Consider the following 16,605-nt stretch of genomic DNA (forward strand, 5'->3'; position numbering starts at 1 on the left):
GGGAAGGTGTATGGATTCCTGCATGGTCTCCATGTGGAATTAGCTTGAACCAGCCTGAAGGGATCAAAGCTGTGAGAGACAACTTCCAGGAGCACTTTCCTCTCAGTGCCTCAGAATTGGGCAGGATGGAGGCCAATGCCTGGGGGTGGGGGCGGGGTTGGCACTCTGTCTGAAAGCAGAATTATGGGTGTGGAGGTGATTTGTGAGTGATGAGTAAGGGCAACCGAATGTGGCTCTGTCTTTCCAGGGTTTGCCTGGCATTTCTCAGAGGCCGGGAGCAGAGATCAGAGAACTGACTACCTCATACAGAGACTGGTGGGCTGGCAGCCTGGCCTAACGGCCAATACCTGTTTGCATAGCATGCCCAGTGGGCAGTGCATGCTGTGAGGCTGGTTCTGGCAGGAATCGTGGGTGGGCCAGGCCAATGGGACTCTGTAAGAGGCTGGAGATGGCTTTTGAAAAGCAGATTTGGGGTGGTGAGATAAGCATTGGGAAAAGAGTCTGGTGGAGTGAGCTGGAGGCAGAACCTGGAGTGGATGGAAAGGAGTAAGGAGAGGGGAGGGGGGAGTCCTAAGCTCTGATACATTCCAAAGCTTCAGCCAGTTAAGGGATCTCAGCTTTCAATATAGGTGTAACCTGGAACAGGTGAGAGAGCCGACTGACTTCTGAATATAGCAAGATAGATGGATGGAGGCAATGTGAGCTGGGCAAAGTGCAGTAAAAACATATTTTCAGTGCAAGAAATTGTATAGTGCAGTTGAATCTGGGAGGCAATGATGCCACTATTTGTTAGGCAATATAATTAATAGGTTGTGCAGTCTCGTTATTTTTGAAACTACAGGCATTTTAAAAATTATTTTTTATTTATATCACCAGCTACTTCCAAATAGAATTCCAGTGTCTTTGTATATTTGATAGACGATGTGATGCGTAATTTTGGCCAACAGATAATTATAACCCCTTCCCTTTATTCAGTCGTGTAGTACTTTCCTGCTCAGTGTGTGTGTTCATTGACATGCTCTCAGTTTGGCTTAATTCAGCAAGTATTTACCTGTCCCTGTTCTTTCATAGGCACCGTGTGACATATCGAGTACATAGACATGGATAAGCCTGGTTCTGCTCTCAAGGACCTCATGGTCTAACTGCAGTCCTATAAGGAAGACAGAGAGAATATCATTCCTACAATATAGGTGAGGAAACTGGAGCCAAAAAGATGCTAACAGATTTCTGGTTAGTCAGCAGAAGGGCAAGGACTGGGATCAAGATCCAACTCCTAACCCAGTGCTTTTTTTGTGTACCCCCCCTTTACCCCACAGTACTGTATCTACCTGCCTCTACCCATGCATCTCCCATACTTTCTCCGTCAGAGTAAAGAGCAAGAAGCAGTCGTCTGTGGAAGCAGATGGAAAAACTGCTCCCTGAAATGGAGCTCAGTCCTCTCTGGGCACCTGAAATGGCATCGTGGTTCTGTGTCTATGTTTCATTGATGCTCTCCACCGCTCACCAGAGGCCGCCCTTATCTCTCAGAGAATTCTTGACTTGGGAGAGATGGTCTTCCTCCCTTTCTCCCTGGATTATCTGAACAGGCAAGGGGACTGTAAAATTCAGGGCTCACAGAAACTTGGGAGGCTCCACACAGAGATAGATGCTCACTGAACACTTGATTTATAAAATAACAACCAACATTTGTTCAGTTATTTGTAACTGACAGAGTGTTCACCTAAGCAAAGAATAGTATGCTTGTTGGTTTCCCCCTCCCTTCCACATTTGTCCAGCTCAAGTTTTCTGGAAAGGTCCAAATCCCCAAAGCTTAGGGACTTTCTCTTAATTTTTAGGATTAAGCTAAAAGGGACATAGAGAGGTCATCTGGCCCAATGAAACTCAAAGTTTGGTCTGTGACAGAGTTTTCATCAGTGTGAGGTACAATGAGAAAAATAGGGAAAATGTATTGAATTTTTTCAGAAAGCAAAATGTATTCAGTTTAAAGGATTTCTTTAGGGGGCAGGAAATGTGCTAAAATATTTATTCTGAGGTTATGGCTTTCTTATTCTTTTCACGAGTTGATGGTGAGAGTAGATGGTAGTTGGGCCTTTAAAATGTCCTTATTTGGCAAAATAAAAAGTTGGCAACCTTAGAGTAGTTTCTTAAATTTCATTTTGAAATTTAACTGGTCCTTGAAATCCAAAAATCTTGCCTCCAGGCAGGACCTTCTCCAACAGTTGAGAATCTCCCTGATAAGGACTCTTTTGGGCAGACTCCTGAAAACTTGGATAATGATCTTGGGACCACTGTTCTTTCCCTGTGGGTCTTTGGACCATGATAAACTCACAGCTGAGTCTTGATTTCTTCATTTTTAAGTTGTGGGAAGTTCCTTCCTCCAGGACAAGGTCACTGGCAAAGCGTTGTGCTCTCACTTGCTCTTCCTCTTGGTCAGAGAATCAGAGACTCCCTTGTCTGAGGTGCTCTGGGGTCAGGCCTTGCCAGTTCCTGTTCCTATAGTCATCTTTTGGAAATGATGGAAGTCATCTTCCATCCTGGGGAAAGATGGAGGGGATTTGTGGATTGGATTATGAGCAGCATAAGGTATATTTTACATTTGGGGTCTGGGTGTCCAGTGCCACTCATTCAGAAACAGCTTTTTAACGAGATGATCATGAGTCCAGGGCATTTAAACTCCTGCTGTCCGTTTTCGGAATGGTAGATCTTCTCCCGCTCTCACGAATATCCACTGGAGCTGCTCTAAATCTGGAGGCTCCTGGAGGCATGAGAGTGTCTGAGTCCTCTACCTTCTGAGGAGTCGGGCCTGGAATAGCAACAAATATGTGGGAATCCCCAGGCAGCGCCGGCTGCCAGACTGAGACGCGTGGTTGGGCATGCACATGTGTGCAGACTGGTAGGAGAGAATGTATTCAGGGGAAAATCCGTTTGAAATCACCCTGGAAAGTGAACTAGATGCTCTTTTTGAGATTCATTCTAGGACGCTTTTTCTGAAAGCGGATGTCCAGGAGCTTCTTTGTAGGAGAGAATTTTCAGATTTTCCACCCCATTTTCATGTTCTGAAACCAGAACCCTCCTAGCCTAGGAAAGCAGTTGAGGTTTGACTTAAGTTGTTAAATTTGAGGGAGTGGGCAGCAGCCCCTCAAGCTTTCCTGCGGCCGAGAGAGAAGCAGGAGAAACTACTGGAGAGTATGGGGGAGCCTGAGACTCTGACCTGAAGACCAAGCCCAGTGCACCAGCGTCTCCTCCCCGAAAGCTTTCTGGCTAGTGATGGTCGGTTTAGCAGCACAGCGCACAAGAATGGCGCAGTGGACAAGCCTAAACCAATGGCTGATGACAGACATCGTGGGCCTGTCCAAACCAGCTGAGGGGAAAGATGGTGAAGAAGGATCTAAGAAGTGCAAATTAAGAATCTCTGCCATCTGAGGAGCTTCTGTGCCGTAGACCCCTCCACAGTCCATCTAACGGCTCCACCGAGGTTTGGGGCAGCTGAATGATGGTGACAAAGCAGTGGTTCTCTTAGCCCACCTCTGGTTACCTCTGATGGTGGCTTTTCCCCAAGGAGGCGTTACTGAGGATTTTGTCCTAACTTTGGACAGAGTCCTAAGGGTTGGGAGAGAGTCAGGGAGAACAGCCAAAATCTTGGAGATTAGCATCTCCTCTGAGATGTTCAAGCCAAAGGGCAGAAGGGGTTCACCATTCAGCATGGCTTTTTCTGATTTAAAGGTCAACAAGGACATGACTGGGACTATAAAGATGTCCCCATCCTTGTCACAGTGAAGCTATGGAAAGCAGTACCTGTACTCCAGGGCCACCTTTGCCTTCAACTGGCTACGTGGTCTTGGGCAACTCAGTCCCAGTTGGGCCTCAGATTCCTCATCTGTAAAATGAGGGAGATGAATGTGATTACCATCCTCCTATGTCTCTGACTCTACACACCTCAGTTCTCCCTTTGACGGACAGTAGGGCCTTTCCCAGAACTTGGGGTAGACCTCACCACTCGAGGAGAAGGAGCGTCTCTACCTCTTTCAGAATTGCAGGTCTAGTGTCCAACAAGTACGTGTCTGTTGGAAAAGGGTCTCAAAGTGGCAGGATGAGACAGTGTTCTGAAGACAGCAGACCCAGGGTCAGGGCTGAGAAGCCCCCTTGGAAGACTGCCTTGGTAGGGGTCGAGTCTCTGACAATCATCAGCAAATCCCTAAAAATGTGTGGCTAGAGCCAAGAGGTCTGAGAGTAGCAATTGCCCGGTATCGCTCAGGGCTGGTTACCCATTTTAACAGCCTCCTGGGGCGATGAAACAGTATCAGGAGAAACACACCAAACCTGTCCCACCGTGTGTTGGGTGCGTTTGGTTCTCACCCCAGAGCACCCGTCTTCATGATCTCCTCACACTCAGCATCTTTTCTTTCCTTCAGTCCAACTCCGCACAGACTTTGGCCTCCTCCACCCCTTAGCTTTCCCTGGGGCTCAGTCATTTACTTCCCCTGCGCATGCCTCTAGGGAGTAGGTAGCACAGATGAACCTGTGGGGTGGTGGTAGGGTGGAGAGAGGACTTGAAGCCCAAGACGGGGGCAGCTGGGAGGCATGTTGGAATATTCAGGCACGTCTATACCTGAAGTCCAACCAAATAACAACAACACACTGCCTCTGCCAGCTCTGTTCAGGTGGAAAAGCAGCAGATGCTTATGGGCCCATGGCTGGTCTTTGAATCCTCTCCCTCCCCCATGCCAACTTGCATTCCGGGGAGATGGCTCCAGGCTACCAGAATCCAGGGACCCGGGAGAGATGCAGATTGTGATGAGACAAGTGCTTGGAATGGCTGTCGACATCTTTGGCTTCAATGACTCTGGTTGCTCTCCTGAGAGCCCTGTCCTCAGGGGCTGGAGGAGCAGCGTCTGCAGCTCCACACTTGTGGTCTGAGACCCTGGGCCTGTGGGTTGTAGAACAGTAACATGGCAGACGTGATGTGTAGTACATGAAACCTCCAGCAGGGCTGGGAGCCGCTCCAAATCAAGCGTGATGACGTTTCTGCAGCGAGACTTATCTAAGGAGTCACATACGTGGGGTAAATAAAGGCTGTGAAGAGTCTCATGCCTGTCAGGTCATGCTTTGCTGCCAACTGGGTTCAAGTCAGGTCGGGGTCTGCCACCAGTTGAGTTAGGAAAATCTTTGAATTTTCAGCTGTCTGTGGATTTGGGAATGCTGTTAAGGCCTTGTGGTTCTGTGCTGCCTCATACAATCCTGGCAGGTGGGAATCAGCAGTCCCACTCCACAGATGAGGAAGCTCAGGCTCAGGGACCATCAGCAACTTGCCCAATGTCAGTCAGCCAAAGAGCGGCTTGCTGTGATCCCAGTCCAGGCCTGTCCGCTCCAGAGCCAGGCCTTTTCCTCTGAGGCACGGGAGGGCGCGCTTCCCGTCTCCAGGAGTGAGTGAAGGAGCCGCGGGGGTGTGGGTGGGGAGCTCTGACTTTGGCATCTTCCCAGATTGGGGGTCATTTATTGGCTTGTTCTTATTTATATATTGAATTCTGGGATTCCAGGGAGCTAAAGTCTCAGAAGAGAGGAAGCTAAAGTTCAGTCAACTTTGTGGCTTACAAGAAGAAACCACCTGGCTTTGCGGGGGCTGTGAGAGCCAAGAAGAAATGAGGTCAAGTTGGGTTTAGTGAGAGAAGCACCATCTGCAGTGGAAGCATCCACCGTGCAGAACCAAGGAAATGCACAGTGCTTCCTGCTTCCCCGCTCAGCACCTGGCTGCAGAAGTCCTACCTTGAGCAGGGACCAGTCTTGAGAGAAGGACTGTCTGGAAGGATCACAAACCCCAGATAAGGACGAGAGTGGTGTGCAGCTTGAAATAAGGAGAATTCAATTAGGGGGTCTCATTGGTGTTCATTAGTGACGTGAAAAAAGGTCAAAGGAAGTGCTAATTCAGTCTGCTGAAGATACACCATGTGCTTTTAACACTTCGTTGGCAGGGTGGACATGGTCTGTTGTCTGGGCAGTGGCGTAGATAACCTCCCTCCCCCTGCTTTCTAAGTGCTATCAGATGGCGACTGCCATTTCTGGGTCATCTCTAGGTCAGGTAAGATTTGAGCTCTTACTGTCCAGACACACAGGTGTCCACCGTGTGGTGAGGAGCCTGCTGTCAGGGAACTCAAAGCAGCACGAGGGCTAGCGGCTCTGAGGGGGAGTGGCCTGTGCTGCGTCCTTTGCTGGGAAGATACCCTTTAGGAAAGGCAGTAGGTTGGTTGCCATGGGAACAAGGAACAGCTGCTCCAGCCAACTAGGGAACAGATGGGAAAAAATATTCTTAAAGGAACCATTAGCTCACGGAACTGGTACAGGGCAGTAGGTTTTTCTAAAGAAGCCCTGCTGGGCAGAGCAGACACTTGGCCTGAGAGAACTGTGAGCCTCTAAGGTGGCAAAGGACCCACAATTGTTTTGGAAAGTGCAGGAGAAGGAAGACAAGGTTTTCTGTCCCCTGGATAATGGCTGTCCTCCGGGAAGATGTCTCTGAGCTGCGCCAGAGCTCCTGAGCCCCTTTGTCAGCCGTGCCGCCACCTCCCTTAGGGATCCTAGCTCGCCTGTATGGCCCCCACTTCTTCCGTGGCTGGCTCCTTCCTACACATCCTAGGAGCTTTTCTAACCTGAGGAGTAGTAAATGGGTCTGCTTTCTCTGACCCTTACTCCGTCCTGTCCTCAGGTGGCCTGATCTCCAGGCCAGCCGAGGTTGCCTCCACCCTTTCCTTGGGCACACCTCCAGTCCTTCTTCTGCCTCCTCCTACCTTCCTTTTCTTCCTCATGCCAACCATGGATGCAGAGTCGATGAGATGTTACATCCTCCAGAAGTCATTTTGTCCCTCTTCCTGGTATTAGTTAGGACTTCTGAGTATGTGTAACTGACGCTGCTCAAGGCAGCTTAAGTCCTAAAGGACGTCTTATTGTAAGGGTCAGAGAAGTGCTGGACCACAGGAACAAGCTAGAACCAAGAAGCTGAACACCTTAAGTATGATCTTCTTTTGCTCCTCTCCATGTGCTGGCTTCAGTCTTTCCTCTCACTGCAGAGAAGCCTTTTAGCTTGGTGGTCAGTCTCAGGATAGAAAGATGGCCTCCGGCAGCTCCTCGTGTCCACGTCCCCTGGAGAAGGACTGATTTCTTTCCCTCTCAATCCCAGTTCCCATCCCTGGGGAGGGGTTTTGGCTGAGCTGGGATCAGGTAGCTGCCCCGTAACCAAGGGAGTGGCACCAGGTTTTAAGAGCATGGCTAGTACCACTGCACTGCACTGGGTATCGGGGTCGGTGGGGCAGCCCTAGGAAGGAAGGGTGCTCTCCGTCACAATGGCCCTTCTCGGACCTCCAAGCCTAGAGGAGTTTGGCTTGGAGAGTTTCTGCACCCCTGACCTCTCTCGCTGCTCTTTTCCCACCTGACCATGGGGACTGGCAGGGCCTAGATGTAGCATGGCAGTGTGACCAAAGGAGCCGGGATGGGTGTGGTATCATTGCCTCCCCCATGGGTGGAAAAGGTGTGGAATCTGAACCCTGATGGCCAGTCAGGCCCCGCCCAACCCACAGGTAAAACGTTATCATAAGAGATTTTATTATTCCATCAGATGCCAGGGAGTCAACATCCAAATCTTCACCTCTAAAAGCTCATCACCGTTTCTACATTCGGTCCTTTGCAGTGGCCGTCGTTCCATCCTGGGTTCGTGAGGAGGACTGGTGCCCACCATCTTGTTTAGGTTGGGATTGATCAGTGACTATGAATTGTCCCCTGCATGAGGAGACAGGGGTTTGCCAGGGAATTGGAACCATTTTTGGCTGGCCGCTGCGCTTCATCCAAATGACCCCAGAGAAGAGAAGAGACAAACTGAGGGGTCAAATTATATAATCTCTCCATGCTGCACCCCTTTTTCATGCCTTACTCCTCCAGCTCTCCTGGCTTCATGCGCTGTGATGGCAGCTGTGGAGCAGAGTGCTGGGCGGGGATGGGGAGGAGGGAGGCAGGCCTCAGTGGGCTGTGCTCTGGGAGGGGCTGGGAGGGGATGGAGAGCCCAGCCCTTCCTATGATTTTTGCCTGGCTCCCCTGGAGCCTGGGAGGTGGATGTCTCTGAGTGGAGGGGAGGGGGGGCCTGCAGGACCCAAGAGCCAGGCTATTTCTGTAACACAGGACACATGGGCAGCCGCAGAGAAGGTCAGACTCTGGACACAGGCTGGAATGCAAGAGGCCAGGCGGCGGGGGAGCTGTGGTCTCACCGCTTCTGGCAGCTTGGGGGCTCCTGCAGTGCCCTTTGGGGAAGGTGGGGCCACCTGCAGCAGAGTGCGTGGGGAGCTGGGCCCTGGTCTTGCTGTTGTGGTGCCTGGGAGGGGTGGGTGCAGCACAGAATCCAAGCACCCACTGCACTGGGGTGGGGAGAGAGCCATTCTAAGTGTGGGGGCTCTAATTCGCGCTCTCTGCCAGGGAAAACATGCAGGTCGGGCAAAGCCCAGCGTGAAGGGACAGAGGAACAGTGCGGGGGTGGGGCAGGGGGCCCAGCACACAGGTGTTCGAGGGCACCTAGGGTTTAGGGATGCGGCGGGCTTGGGGACGAGTTTACTGTGAAGCAGCGCAGATCACCTTCAGGCTCCCTGCCATGCGCTGGCCCTCCCAAGGCCCTGCTGAATTTGTTTGTAGGCTTTCTCTTCATGAGGATGCCAGACTGCGGAAGGCTGAGGCCCCACAAAACCTGACTTCGCCCTGTCTCTGCGCACAGCATGCGCTCGCGCCTCCCTCCTGGCTTGGGCTCTGTGCAGCCTGTCCACAAGCTGCCCCGAGCCTTCTGTGCCTTCTCCTCCTCACACGTGCCTGCGTGTGGTTTGGGGCTTCTTGAGTTTCCATTTATAGTTAGAAAATTGCCCTGCTCCAGCTCTGCCTTTGTCATGGACCCGCCTGTTTTGGCTACCTCTGACTGCTGCTTGACCCTCCGGCACCTGCCCTGGGTGGTCCCTTCAGCACCCTGGACACATGATCTGGGGGTTTGTTTCCTTCTCATGCTGTGGGTCCTCCCAGCTGAACCCAAACCTCTGAAATGGGGAGAGGGCTCTAGATGGGAACTTAGCCTTAGAGAGGGGCTTTCCAGAAGAACCTGAAGGGCTAAGGACTCAGTGGCCTCACTTGTCTTCTCGTTCGCCCTAGGGGCGCGGTGAGGCCCTGTCTCTGCGCTGGGCTGAGGGGCAGGCACTCGCCCACATCTTCAGGGGCAAGGGTGTAGTGCGAGGGCCAGGACTTGGGTCTTCTTGGTCAGCTCCTTCTGCCCAGCGAGGTAGACCCGGGAATTGACTTGCTTTTTCATTTCCAAGTGTGAAAGGACACGGAAAAAAAATCCACCTCCCAGTTCAAAGTATGCTGGGGCAGACCTCCCTCCCATTTGAGATTCTCTGGTGTTGATTATTCTGGCTCCTAAGGGTAGGGGGACAGGGGACGGCCTCAGACAGTCGCTTGACCAGAGACGGGTGGTAGCTTTAAGGCCTTACTAACTGGGTTTAGGAATCTCTGGGTGCCGTCTTGATGGATAACATTTTTAGGAGCAATTATTAAGCATCTATCCTTATATATCCAAGTGCTATGGGATTTTGTCGTCAAAACGGGACAATGCTTCCCATGAGTGAACAGTCCCAGCCGAGGCAAACAGATGGTAATGATCACTGGCGTTTATTGAACATTTGCTCAGGACCAGGACCTCTCTCAAATTGTCTACTTGTATAATCTCATTTAATCCTATGACAAACCCATGAGGTAGGTGCTTATATTGTCCTTTTTACAGATGGTAGAATGAAAGCACAGAGAGGTTAAGTCAGTCGTCAAAGTCCTGAAGTACTGGCTGGTGGAGCCAGGATTAGAACTGGGGCAGCCTGACTCTAGAGCCAAAACCTCAAGGCCACTGCAGATTCAACTCAGTGAAAATAAACTAAAGGGTTAGCTCGTAGGATGATGCATGAGAAGGGAATTCCAAGTTGCACAACTAACATGAAGCGGGAAGAGAGCTGGCTGTGGACTGTGTCCTGGGCTCTGACCCAGCTCTCCCACTTCCTAACTGTTTGGCCCTGGGCTACTTACCTGACCTCTCAGGATCCTCCTCCCCAAGCGCAGGACAGCAATACCTGTCTCGGGAGGTTAAGCAGAGCCTTTGCTAGTGTTCTGTCTTGGTTGGATGTTCATTTCCTTTTCTTTTCTGTGCCAGTTGTCAAGTCTTCCTGGGGACAGTGAAGAGTGATTTGGAAATTCAAGGTTAATTCTTGTTTCAGGAGGAAAATGTCCAGCCAGCCCTCCATTACCCGGTCTCCTGGACCAGACTTCCTCCATCACCATTTCTTCCTGTCCTCTCTTGAGATGGCCTGGAATTGGAGGAGAGACGGGCTGGAGAGAGGCATGTTACCGTCACAGAGCTCTCAGGCAGCTGTCACTCTTTGGCCTTCTTTCTTCATCATCTTTTTTTTCTTTTTCAAAAAACAAGGATATTCTCTTAGGTAGCCACAGTACAAACAGCAAATTCCGGAAACTTAACGTTGGTACAATACTATTATCCAATATACAGTCCATATTTAAATTTCATCAGTTTTCCTAATGTCATTAGAATCTAATCCAGGACCATGTCTCTACTCTCCTTTAATCTGGAAGAATTCCTTGCCTTTCTTTGTTATGCGTGCATTGAGGCTTTTAGAAGAGTGCAGGACCCTCCCTGGCCCCTTCTGGACCTTGTCCAGCCTTCCCATCTCCCTCCCACTTCCCCAGCCTCATCCCTGAGTTGGGCTGACAAGGGTGAGGCAATTGAGGCATTCTCCTTAGGCACAAAATTTAAAAGGGTGCCAAAACACTCAGTAATCAAGATAAATAACATTTTAATGCAATATTTTTAAAAATCAAAATTGGTGTAAAAATTTAATGAAAATCAAAATATGATCGTTTTCAATAAAGGCAGGATCAGTAACTGCTGCTCCAAGCCTCAGGCGGAAGGGAAACTCAGTGGTACTGACTCAGTCTTCATTTCAAGTGATATTTCATTCATCATGGATTTTTTACACCCATTTTTATTTCAAAAAATATTGCTTTGAAATGTTATTCCTCTTGATTGCTGGGTGTTGGGGGTGCCCCTTCCATTTGCTCCCCCCGCCTGGCAGGGTGGGCGTCTCCGTCTCCCGGGTCATCCTGTCCTCAGAACAAGGGAGACCGGGAGGTGGGGCTCCCAGCCAGACACTGTCCCTGCGCCCTGGCCAGAGTGGAGGAGGAGGGCGGGTGGGGGACAGAGAAGAGGGTGGGGAGGCGGTACAGAGGCCTCTAACAGCTTCCAGCTGCTTCCACACCCACTAGACTTCCTGCCTTGGGAGTGGCATTCAGTAGGATTTCCCTCTCTTTTCTCATCAAATATGTGATCTAATCAGATCTTTGGGTCCCCTTCTCTCTACCAGTCTCCCTGTCTTAACACTGCATGTTTCCCCTTAGTTGATCCTATTCTGACCCTAGATCTGCCCCTGCTTTCATCCGTCCTGGGAACCCCTTCCTGGCCTGTCACTGGCCGATGGCCGCGAGCATCTGCCTCGGGCAGGGTGAGTACCACGATGCTGGTCCACAGCCCCATGGCTCTGGGAGTGGAGCCAGGGCCGCGAGAGCGCACAGGCGGGCCTCAGCCAGGCCGCGGGCACGTTGTGTGGTCACAGGAAGGAGCCCTGACTGAGGTGAAGCGGCTCCTGGTGACCTTGCCTCCATGTGGGAGGTGGGCTGTCTTAGCCGAGTCTTTTTCCAAAGCTCTTTGAGCTTCAGGGTTTTTGGTAAAATGAGAATGTTAATATTTTTCTGCATACCTCATAGGGCCATAAAAGAATCAAATGAGATAATGTGAATTGTAAAGGGTTTTACTCAGCATTTTCCCTTCTGTCATAAGATAAATAATCCTTTATTTGTGTAAAGACCATATTCAGGTCTGCCACATTATTTGACCTTAATCCTTGAGAGGAGAGCAGTCTGACTGAGGGCCCATGTCCATCCCTGTCTTTACCCAGCATTTCTGTCAGACTGAAGCAGGCCTCCAGGAAAAGCTAGGATGTCTGTCTGTCCCCCACCCACTTGCCCACGTTCTAGCCCAGTGTAAAACGTAATGGGTACTTGTTGGATTTGTTTGTTTTTTAATGTCTTAACTTTCATGTTTGTTTTTCAAGGTGAAGAAGTCCTCCAGCTAAAGGTTTTTCTCTTCTTTTTTATAGCTTTAGTGAGGTATAATTAATTTATGATAAACTGCATATATTTAAAAGGTAAAATTTGATGAGTTTTGTGACACTATAACCATAACCATAATTAAGATAAGGCACATATATCTATGACTCTCCAGAGTTTCTTCCTGCCTTTTTGAGATCCTTCCACCTACCCCAATCCCCATGTAACCTCCAGTCTGCTTTCTGCCGCTGTGGATGAGTTTGCACTTTTTAGAATTTTACGTAATGGAGTCATGCAGTATACATCTTTTATCTAGGGGGATCGGCTTTTTCCAACCAGCCTTATTGTTTTGAGATGCATCCATGTTGTTGTGTGTATCAATAATTCATTTCTTTTTATTGCTGAGTCATATTCTGTTGTATGGATGTCACACATATATTGTACTCACCTGTTCCTGGACATTTGGGTTTTTGCAGTTTGGGTCCCTTACAGACAAGCTGCTGTGAACATTTATGTACAAGTCTTTGTGTGGACAAATGCTTTCATTTCTTTCGGGTAAATACCTAGGAATCAACGGGTTGTATGGTAACTGTATGTTTCACTTTTTAAAAAACTGCCAAAATTTTCCAAAGCAGCTGTACTGTTTACATTCTCCTCAGCAGCGTGAGAGTTACAATTCATCGACGTCCGGTCAGCACTTGGTATGATTAGTCTTAATTTTAGCTATTCTGGTGGGCGTGTATGGTGTTATCTCATTGTGGACTCAGTCTGTGTTTCCTCATGATGAACGATGCCGTGCGTCCTGTCATGCACTTAGACATCGTTGATCTTGGGCAGAGTGTCTGTTTAAAGCTTTTGCCTATGTTTTTTTCTTGTGTTGTTTGCTGTCAATATTTAGTTATCAGAATTCTTTATATAGTCTAAATAAAAGTCTATGTCAGTTACCTGTTTTGCAAATATTTTCTCTCAGTTTATGGCTTAGCTTTTCATTTTTGTAGCAGCGTCTTTTGAAGAGCAAAGTTTTTTATTTTGATGAAGTTCAATTTATTGATTTTTCTTTATAGTTGATGCGTTTTGTGTCATATTTAAGAAATCTTTGGCAAACCCAGTCACTAATTTTGAGTTAATTTTTTAATGGTAGGGTCAAGGATTTTTTTGTTTTGTTTTAGTTTGTGGATCTCCAGTTTTTCCAGCACCGTGTATCGAAAGGCTGTCATTCTCCCATTGGCCTGCCTTTATAAAACCTTTGTTGAAAACCGGTTGACCACACATGCAGGGTTTCTCGCTGGACCATCCTCTGTTCCTTGTATCTATATGCCAACACCATGTTGTCTTGATTGCTGTAGCTTTATACCAAGGCTCAAAGTCAGGTGGTCTATCTGCCTATGTTATTCTTCTTTTTCAAAGTTTTCTGGTTATTCTGGGTTCTTTGAATTTCTGTAGGAATTTCAGAATCAGCTTGTCAATTTTTACAAAGAATCTGCTTGGATTTGATTGGGATTGTGTTGGGTCTATAGAAAAATCTGGGAGAACTGAGATCTTAACAGTACTGAGTCTTCCGATCCATGCAAACAGTGTATCTCTCCTTTTGTTTAGATTTTATTTCATTTCTCTCAGCAGTGTTTTCTAGTTTTCAGGGTATAAGTCTGGCACATCTTTTGTCAAATTTATCCCTAAATAGTTCATGTATTTTCTGTTATTGGAAGTGGTGTTTTAAATTGCAGTTTTTGGTTTGCTGCTAGTGTGTGGAGATACAGTTGATTTTTCTATATTGACTTTGTATCTTGAGCCCCTCCCCCACTCTTTAAAACTGAATTTAACAGAGCAGGAACCTGGAAATACTGAGGTTTTGCATGATATGCTAAGCATGTAAAATGGCGGTAAAAACATCAGCATCTTTGTCTGTTTTAAGTCAATAAGTCATTCCAGGAGCAACCCTGCAGCCGGCTGTAAAGGGCTGTAGCGGCTGTGAGAGGAGGGGTGGTATGGTAACCCTGACCCTCCACAGGCAGCGCTCCCCTCTATTTCTGGGGTGTCCTCAATGGAGCAGGTGGGAATGAAGAGCAGACCCTTTAAGAGACACGGCTGACCAGCCATCAGGCCACTGGGAAGGCAGCTGGGAGATAAGATAAGGCCCCTTGGCTGGTTTAAGCCAGGGTCCTGAGCCAAAGTGGCTGGACTACTGATAGATAAGCAGGAAGCAGGGTGATAAGGAGGAGGTGCCAGTGGCAGACCCAGGCTGCCCAGAGGTGGGGCAACCAGCTTACCCACTGGGCCTGAAGGAGAAGGGGTGTTAGTTGTGGCCATGTACAGAGAGGACACTGGCATGCCCCTGTGTGTCCTCTCCTGTTTGTGGTCATGGCCTGCAAACCCTCCTAGATTACCTCCAGGCTTTATTTGTGGTAAACATTCAATAAATATGTTTACTGAGCTCCTCATGCTGTCTCTACTGATATCTTCATGCTCCAGAGAGATGCTCGGATACAGGGTTTGGAGACTACCTGACTTCTTGCTCAAACTAGAAAAATCCTGGCAAGGACTTACTCTGAAAAGCCAGGAGCTGCTCATTTGCATAGATTTGCATGTGTCCTACATGTAGGTACTTTTATGCTGGATTTAGGTTTCCCCAAATCACTTGCCTATTTTTAAAGGAATAAAGAGGGGATTTGTCTCTACTTACACCTACCCACCTTTCATCTGCATCCTCCAAAGATGCATAGGTGGTTTCTGCAACTTTGAAATACAAAGCAGATCACCTGTGACTGTGTAGTGTGTGCAGATAAAGCCCTCCTGTCAAGGTGTTTCCCTTCTTTCCTTCTATTACAAATCCTAGTTCCACTCTCCGAACTCCTGAGTGAAGCAAGAAGTTATTAAGGCAAAGAAATCCTCAGCTAAACAGCCAGGAGCTGAAATTACCTGGAAGCCTTCAAGGATGAGTGCACTGTACCTGGGCAGAGAGGCTGGAGGCACTGGCACCGACCTGCAGACGGCTTTCCGCCGCGCCCGTCCCAGGGCTGGGGGTGCTATGACTGCCTTTAGTCTGTTCTCCCTCCTCCAGGAATAAATAAAAGTATCGGCCCTCCCCCAGATCCCAGCTCCGCTATTGGCCCGCTAGGCAAATATTTCATAATGTGGGCTCATCCAATTGGGCATCGTGCCAGAGCCCAGCACCTCGGGCTGCGAGTGTGCTCCAATCAGGCGGGCGGCCTGGGTGGGACTGGAGGCCTCCGCTCTCCACATGGGAGGCCAGCATTACTCAGGTGGATGGCATCAAGGTGGGAGTTGCCACTTCTCAGGGCTGGGAAGAGGGGACAGGGCAGTCCATCGGCCAGCTTGAGGCCAGCCAGCACTGAAGGGGTTAAAGGCCAGCCTGCCTGTGTGGCTGTTAATGATTGCTCCCCACCAGGGACCTGGTGGGTGTGACAGGGAAGCCTTTCCTATTCCTGAGTGTGAGAGGAGTCTGGCCAGTGGGCAGGGGCGACTACAGAGCAGAACGGGTGAGTGGGGGTTCTCTGTTGGGGGTGTGTTCCTCTGGGTAGTTCTGGAACAGGTGAGGGAAAAGTAGATACAGCCCTCCATCAGCTAGAGTGGCTTCTGTTACAACCAATACAAATTCTTAGCTTGGGAGGGCCAGATTTTCCTATCAATCCTATTTATTAGGAGGAAATCTGTGGGGTTGTTTTAGTTCGAGAGAGTGAAGTACTTGCACAGAAGTGGAGACACAGACCATCGTCTGCCTTGGTGTGGAGACAATGGCTTCGTGTGGCCACCCTGCACACAAAGCTGAGCCATTGTCTCCAGAGAGGAGCGCATCAGCCCCTCTGGGCGATTCCTGGGACTGGCCACAGCGGGAAGTGGGGGAGGGCACGGCCACGGGGGCCGCCGCTGGGGCTCCCTCTTCCCTTTTACCTCAGTCAGGTGTGGAGAGGCGGGGGCCGGGACAGAACGGCGGGGCCGGGCAGAGCCGGGGCAGAGCTCTTAGCTGGTTAAGAAGACGAAGTTGTCATTTGGGAGCAAAACTGAAATGACGGAAGCAAGAGAACCAACCTTTTGGGCTCAGATGTCTGTTGTCCCCTTTCCCTCAGCTTCCCATTCAGGTCCCTCATTCCCTCAGCCTCCAAAACATTTGTGCCCTTTGACCCAGGCACCCTCTCATGACGAGTCAGACTTGTGCCTGGAATGTGGACAAGACCTCCTTGGCTTTGTTGGAGGAGCTGGAGGAGGCTGGCTTTTCCCAGCTGGTGACTATCTGTGTGTGTGTGCGTGTGCACATGTGCACACGCATGCACAGGTGACACAAAATGAGAGCCTGATTTGTCTCCAGAGCAGAAAGGCTGCCCTTACCCACTCTCGGCCAGGAGCCCTTTGTCCCCTGCCTCTTTCTTGGGAGGGAAAAGGTTCAATGACATAGTAGTGCTGGGAGGTGGC

General features: G+C 49.4%; 1 protein-coding gene across 34 annotated transcripts in view; it reads left to right on the forward strand.

Annotated features, from left to right (window-relative positions):
• The window catches only part of PLEKHA6 (pleckstrin homology domain containing A6), a 137,158-nt gene that overhangs the window by 62,218 nt on the left and 58,335 nt on the right, over nucleotides 1-16,605 (forward strand). For 3 of the 34 annotated variants that reach the window (XM_070497459.1, XM_070497461.1, XM_070497460.1), the window contains one exon: nucleotides 1,072-1,190. The exons of 28 other annotated variants lie outside the window; for them this stretch is intronic. The gene's annotated coding sequence lies outside the window, so the exon portion shown is untranslated. Of the gene's footprint in view, nucleotides 1-1,071; nucleotides 1,191-11,362; nucleotides 11,574-15,511; nucleotides 15,675-16,605 lie in introns of those variants that run through there. 3 more of the 34 variants (XM_070497457.1, XM_070497458.1, XM_070497469.1) reach the window with 3 other exon arrangements.

This window comes from Equus asinus, chromosome 25 (genome assembly GCF_041296235.1).
Source record: "Equus asinus isolate D_3611 breed Donkey chromosome 25, EquAss-T2T_v2, whole genome shotgun sequence".
Taxonomy (NCBI): domain Eukaryota; kingdom Metazoa; phylum Chordata; class Mammalia; order Perissodactyla; family Equidae; genus Equus; species Equus asinus.